The sequence below is a fragment of the Phascolarctos cinereus genome, unplaced genomic scaffold, assembly GCF_003287225.1.
Source record: "Phascolarctos cinereus isolate Bilbo 61053 unplaced genomic scaffold, phaCin_HiC Scaffold_5;HRSCAF=322, whole genome shotgun sequence".
Classification (NCBI taxonomy): domain Eukaryota; kingdom Metazoa; phylum Chordata; class Mammalia; order Diprotodontia; family Phascolarctidae; genus Phascolarctos; species Phascolarctos cinereus.
Genome location: NW_027555958.1, coordinates 53,783,925 through 53,791,222, shown reverse-complemented (window position 1 = coordinate 53,791,222; position 7,298 = coordinate 53,783,925).

Here is a 7,298-nt window from a genome sequence, read left to right as displayed (position 1 = left end):
TGACACAGTGGATAGAGCACTGGACTTAGAGACAGGAAGACTTGACTTGAATCTTGCCTCATTTGCTTGCCAGCTGAGTCAAGCCATTTAAGCTCGATTGACCCTGGTCTTCTTATCTGTAAAGTAAGAATTATCATAATAGCTGGAGCACTTACTTTACTGGGTGGTAGCAAGCATCAAATATTATATGTACAAAGCTCCTTATGAACATTAACAAATATATCAGCTGTAGTTATGCCATGTTAGTAAGTGACACATCGGTGCAGATGACGAATGAATGAATAGATAAAACATTTATTTAGCACTTACTATGTATAAGGCACTGTGTTTTAGCACAGTGTGGGGCAGAGGTGGAAAAGTAGGCAGAGCTCGGGTCAGGAAGACTTGAGTTCAAATTCAATCTCAAATACTTGGTTAGTTGTTGTTCATTCTTGAAGAGGATCAAAAGGAAAATACCATGTTAGAGTCAACTCACAGTGTGTCTGACTGTGGCTGATCAAACCAACATAAGCTCAGAATGCTGTGCCTCAGGTCGGATGGAAGAGTTCATGTGAACATCTGGGACAGATCCTCTAAATTTGTGCTGTTCTGCTTTGTTCACAGAGCACAGCACCTTCTTTGATGAGGGAATGGTCCTGTGCCATTGTCTCCCATGCCACGCAATCAATTCCAAAGTCCTTCAGAGAGACCTTGAGAGGGTCCTTATATTGCTTCTTCTGACCACCATGTGAGTGAATGGAATACCATTGTGAAGACTTCTCAGTATAATTAAGATTTGGGACAAGACTATCCTGGATCTGGTAGTGGGTCCAGGAGGTGGCATAGAGTTCAGTATAGATTTCTGTAAGATCATTTTTTTCTTCTCCTGGTGCCAGACATTAGTCGTGGGAATTTGTCTAATTGTTAAAGCTCTGGCCTGGCCTTTGACCTTACCCAAATGTGTTTTCTTTTTTTGGCTCCCATTCATCTACCAGACCCAGGAAACCCTAAATTCTTCAAGTCCCCTTATCTCCCTTTGACAGGATTTTACTTAGATGTCTTCCTGTTCCCAACATTGTCTGTTCAATCCCTAAAACCTTCCAAAACAATTGTAAATTATCTTCCTAATTGCACATTTCTTTTAATTGCTTCTTTGACATTACCTCAACAGACTAAGAAATATAGAGATGTATACTGTGTCCTTTGTCCTATGTTAGAGTCTCGCTTGTGAGGTTGTGAGCCGAGTTAATGGACAGCTGTGAGGGAGGGGGAGCTGAGTCTTCAGGGTTATATAAGCTGATTTCTACCTCTGTGGGCCGTCTCCCGACAGCAGAGCTTACTGAGGGACTGATGGAGGGACACCCAAATCTCGAGATTTGAAATAATAATAATAATTATAGCTATAATAAACTAACTTTCTGTTTCTCCTTGTACACCTCTGTGTTTTGTTTTATTTTTAATTTGAGTGGCATCCCACACATGAGCATTTGCCTTGTGTGAGTTCTCCATAAAATAGTCTTTTAGGCAAGCATGTGTTTGGCATTTGAACTACATGGCCAGCCCATCAGACCTGTGCTTTCTGCATCAGAGTTTGACCTCAGATACTTACTAGCTAGCTGTATGACAAGTCACTTAACTTCTGTTTGCCTCAGTTTCCTCAACTTCAAAATGAGGATAATAACAGTATCTACCTCCCAGGGGTGTTTTGAGGATCAAATGGGATATCTGTAAAAAAAAACCAAAGGTCTTTAGCATAGTGCCTGGCACATATAGTAGGCACTATATAAATGTTTTGAGTATTTTTTGTGGCTAAGCATTAGAGTACAAATAGAAAAGTGAGACAGTCCCTGCCCTCAGGAGGCTCACATTCTAATGGGGGAGACAACACATATAGAAGGTTTCAGCTGTAAGTCAGATAGAAAGGTCTCATGGTCCTTAGGGTAGAATGGCAGAACACATGAGAATGCCTCTTTCTTAATGTCATTTCTACTGATGAAATCATATTATTTTCTGATGTTGAACCACTCAACAATGACAAGGACTTTGGAGTGAAGAACTTTCTTTCTGATGTCTCCAATAGCTGTGGCTGTTGTGCCTGCAGGGGCAGTTGCCAGGCTGGGTCTCTACAGGGGTCTCTTCCCAGGTTGATGGGTGAGGGCACTGGGTTGGAAGCATTTTTATTCCCAAGGCTCTTTGGCTCAGGGTCCCAGGATGTTTCTAGAAGAGTTGGAGGAGTGATGGTGGTCAAGGTGGTGGTGGTGGTGATTTGAATTGCCTGGGACATGTTGCTTCATTATGATGCCCAGTTTAGTTCATAAACTACAGAACTGCCAAAATAAAAAAATTCACATCCTTTATCTTGGGTCCAAATCTGGGTTTGGTTTTTCCCCTTCTGGGACATTTATCCTATACAAGGTGAGAAAATCTCCAACTCTTGGACTATAACCTAGAGAGAAAGATTCCTCATTAGCTAGCTCAATTTACTGGGAACTATCTTCAGAGTCAATCGGATATCCCTATTTCAGTGCAAGGCCCAGCCTCTGGATACCAGCCTTAGCCAATTTGGCAGCATCATAGACCTCAGAGGTCCCATAATCCTCCCTAACAAGTGGCCATCTACTTTTCTTTTGAGACTCCCTGTAAGAGAGGAGTCACTGTTTCCTGAGAAGCCCATTCCTCTTTTGGACAGCTCTAATTGTTAGGAAGTTTTCCCTTACATTAAATCCAAATCTGTCTGCCAGTAGCCTCCATCTATTGTTTCTAGTGCTGCCCCTACAGGCCAAACCAAGCAAATCTAATACCTGAAATGCAAGAAATCATTTCCCACTTGAATCTTCTCTTATCTAGACTAACTGTCCCCAGTTTTTCCCAACCAATCCTACTATGGCATAATCTCCATGCCTTGTATTATTTTTGTAGTGAGGCAATTAGAAGGCACAGTGGATAAATTGCTGGGCCTAGAGCCAGGAAGACCTGAGTTCAAATCTAGCCTCAGACATTTACTAGCTATGTGACCCTGGGCAAGTGACTAACCTCTACCTGCCTCAACTGTGAAATGGGGATAATAATAGCACCTACTTCCCAGGTCTGTTGTGAGAATCAAATGAGATAATATTTACAAAGTGTTAAGTGACTGGCGTGTAGTGGGCACTTAATAAATCTTACTTCCTTTTTTCCTTCCTTTTTCCTCTTATCTGGGTACTTTTCAGTTTGTCAATGACCTTCCTTAACCGCTCCAGATATAGTTTGACCAAGGCAAATGTAATGGTATTATCTTGTACACTGACCGTCTTAAAATTCATCATGATATCATTCATTTTTTGGGTTGCCATATCATACTGTGCACTCTGAGCTTCTAAGAAACTAAGTGTCACAGTAGCTAAGAGTGCTGGGCCTCGTAGACAGGAAGACCTGAGTTCAAATCCCTCCTCAGACACTTAGCTGTGTGATCCTGAGCAAATCATTTAACTTTTCTCAACATCAGTTTCCTTATCTGGAAAGTGGAGATAATAATAGCACTACCTCATGAGACTGTTGTGAGAATCAAAGGAGATAACATATGTAGAGTGCTTTGTAAATATTAAAGCATTGTATAATAATATTAATAAGTAATATTATTATTATTATTATTATTATTGTAGTCTACTAAAATATCTCAAACAGAGCTCTTTCCCCAGATCATTTGAAGTATAAGTAGGATACCTATGTGAAATACCCATCAGCAAGTTGAAATGTGAGTCTGGAGTTTGAGAGAGGTCACAGCCTTGGTAGTCATTTACACAGAGATGATCTCTGAAGCCATGAGAGGGGATGAGATTGCCAAAGCAGAGTGTACAGAGAGAAAAATGGAAGGTCGGAAACTGAGATTTGGGGCTTGCCTCCATTTAAAAGGCTGGAGGAAGAAGTAGCACTAATAAAATGGACAGCAAGGGAATGGTCAGAGAGGGAGGAAAAGGATTAGGATAGCACTGAGGTCATGGGAGCCTAGGAAAGAGAGGACTCCAAGAAGTAGGCAGAGTGGGGCTAAGTGGATAATAACATCAAATGTTGCACAAAGGTCAGAGTGAATTAATGCTGAGAGAAGTTTAGCAAGTCAGAGGCTCTGGATGGCTTTGAGAAAGCAATTGGCACAACGTCTGGTTTTCCTCAGCTCATCAAGTGGGATCCATTTTGGTGCTGGAGCTCCTTGTACTTGGCTTTAACACAGAGGTTGGCATTCGACGCTGTAGACAGACTGGCCTGGCTGTGTGAGGCAGCAACCTTATATATCTGATGTTAGAAGAACAGTCTCTCCCCTGCCTCATCATTGTCCCTATCCCCTGTGAACAGCTGTGCAATGGCAAAGCTGATCTGTTAATATTTGTGCTGAAGTTGACTAAGACTGACCTTCCCCACAGAAAGCCTAGAATACAACAGTCCTGCTTTGTTCCTCGGAGCCCAGGGGGAAAGCACTTGAATCTACAGGGCTTTACAACCTGCTTCGACTCCTTAATAATCTTTCTATTTGTACTTTGGCTACATAGTCGTGTCTGGTACAAGATTGTTGTTGTTCACTCGTGTCTGACTCTTCTGACTCTGTTTTGGGCTTTTCTTGGCAGAGATACTAAAGTGGTTTGCCATTTCCCTCTGCAGCTGTTTTACAGATAAGGAAACTGAGGCACACAGCGTCACACAGCTAGTAAGTATCTGAGGCTGGATTTGAACTCAGGTTTCCCTGACTCCAGGGCCACCACTCTATCCATTGTACTACCTAGCTGCCCCCCCCCCGGCACAAGATAGGTGTTTAATAAATGTCTGTTGATCGATTCATTATTCATTAATCATCTACTGTAAGCAAGGTACTAAAATACAGTATGCAATCTCTGACCCTAAGGAACTTACAGTCTAAGGTGGGGTACCACAAGGCACAAATAAATATGTTATAAGACACAAAGGGAGAGGGCCAAAAGAGAAATCTTTTAGAGACACCATGACATCATGGAAAAAGCAGAACTGGATTTGAATCCTGGTTCTACCTTTTATTTGCTTGTACATCCTTGAATAAGTCACTTAACCTTTATGAGCCTCAATTTCTATATCTATTTTGTTGTTGTTCAGTTGTTTCAGCCATGTCCAACTCTTCATTACCTCATTTGGGGTTTCTTGGCAAAGATGCTGGAGTGTTTTGCCATTTTCTTTCTATCTCATTTTACAGAAAAGGAAACTAAGGCAAATGGGGTGAAATAACTTGTCCAGGGTCACACAGCTATTACACGTCTGAGGCCAGATTTGAACTCATGAAGATGAGACTTCCTGATTCCAAACCCAGTACTCTATTCACTACATCACCTAGCTGCCTCTTCTACACCTATCCACTGTGGTTAATAATACTGGCACTACTACCTCCCAGGATATTGGCAGCAAAGTACTTTGGAAACTGCAAGGTGTTCTCAACATGGGAGTTATCATTTAGGCAGAATTATCAGGGAAAATTCAAGGAGGGAGCGATCACTCTGGGCTAGAAGATGGGGGTATGCAGAGTAAAGTTTTTGGGAAGGAGGTGGTATCTGTGCTGGATCTTGAAGGAAAAACAGTATTTCCATGTCTGCAGATGGCAAGGGAGTATGTCCCAGACATAAGGGAAAGCTTGTGTGAATGCACCAAGTTGAAAAAGTCAGAATGAAATTAGGGAATAGCTAACAGTCCGGTTTTCCTGGAAAAGAGGGTGTGTGTGTGTGTGAAGGAGAATACTGGGAAATAAGGCTAGAACATTAGGCTGGAGGCAGATTGTGGAGGAACCTAAATGCCAGGCTTATGAACAGAGTCACAAGAAGGGCAAGGCCAATGGGGCTTTGTTCCAGGGCAACGATATTTAGTGAGATGCACTTTCTCTACAGAATTCTACTCCTCTCCCCATGCCATACATTACCCCCTCAGTCCTCACTCATTCCCTGCTGCTAGGTACAACCACTCACAGGGTCTTTCTGCCATGTTGCCCCACTTCTTGGGTCTATCTTCCCAATCCCCATGGGAGTAAGGGCAGGGGTATCAGTAGTGCTTTTTCTGTGGCAAAAGCACTTGGTCTGCTTTCTCCATCTGTCCTAACTGCTTTGCCTCTTAGTAATTTCTATCTCTTCGACTCAACAATACATATATGAAATACAGAAGTAAGCAGATCGATCAATACTTCAGGAAATTAGGCTATGGGCAAGTGAGAGCCCAGACATGAAAACTCAGCTGGTCAATCCTCCCCACTCCCAAGTCTTTCTTACTACCTGGGCCATATCTGAAACTTTGGGCATTGAACAAAGAGCCAGTCAGCTCAGAATTGATCTTCTAACAGTAGAGAATTCTGCCCCATCCTCCTCGTCCTGCTCCTCCTTCTCCCTGTCCACCTTCCCTTCTCCCCTCTTTCCCTCTGCCTCTGTCTTGCACTCTCCCTCAGATTCAGTTCAGTGAAGTATAAAGGGGCACAGCCACATAGGGTGTGCACACTAAAAGAATCATATGCCATCATAAACTTTTGATGTGTTTCTTTTGGAATGGATACTCTGTGCACTTTTATGACCAATACCATAGCATAACAATGGCTAGATTAGTGGTGGATGGCCAAAGGAAGGCTGTAGTTTTCCCAACCAGCAGAAGCATGACAAAGTTTGAGGGTCGTGGCATTGTGTCCGCATTCAGTGAGACCTCCACTCCAACGGTCCTTAGGCTCCTAAGACTATGGGATGCTGTTAATAGACTTCCATGTCCTGGTCAAAGGCAGGATTTTGTTGTTGTTGTTTGGGTATTAAAGCAGACCTTAAAGCTGCAAGTAGAAGGAACTGTGAGATATTTGACATTTAACAAAGGCAGCTGGAATGAGTGAGATATCGACTGGCACATTCATTAAATGTCATCACTTTTGTCTTTCGTCAACATCCAGTGCTTAAGTTATCCTAAATTAATTATGCAGCAACTTGATTTATTCTTTACATCCCTCCCTGTGCTCATTCCTGTTTACCTTGGCCATAAGAGCCTTATAACTCTTCTTTCCCCCGCTTTTTTCCCCGGTTGCCATAAGATTATAGAATCAAAAGATCACAGATTTTGAGCTGGAAAGGTCACGCAGCTAGTAAGTGTCTGAGGCAGGATTTGAACATGGATTTTCCTGAATCCACCCCACCACGTTGACGATCACAGGATGTCAGTGCTGGAAGAAGCTTTAGAAATCATTTAGTCCAATCCCCTCACTTTACAGAGGAAGCTGGGGCCTGCCATGCAGGACAGGAGGACAGTGGTGTTCAGGAATGAAATCAGTTTATACTGTTATAGAATTTTTGGGTTGAAAAGAACCT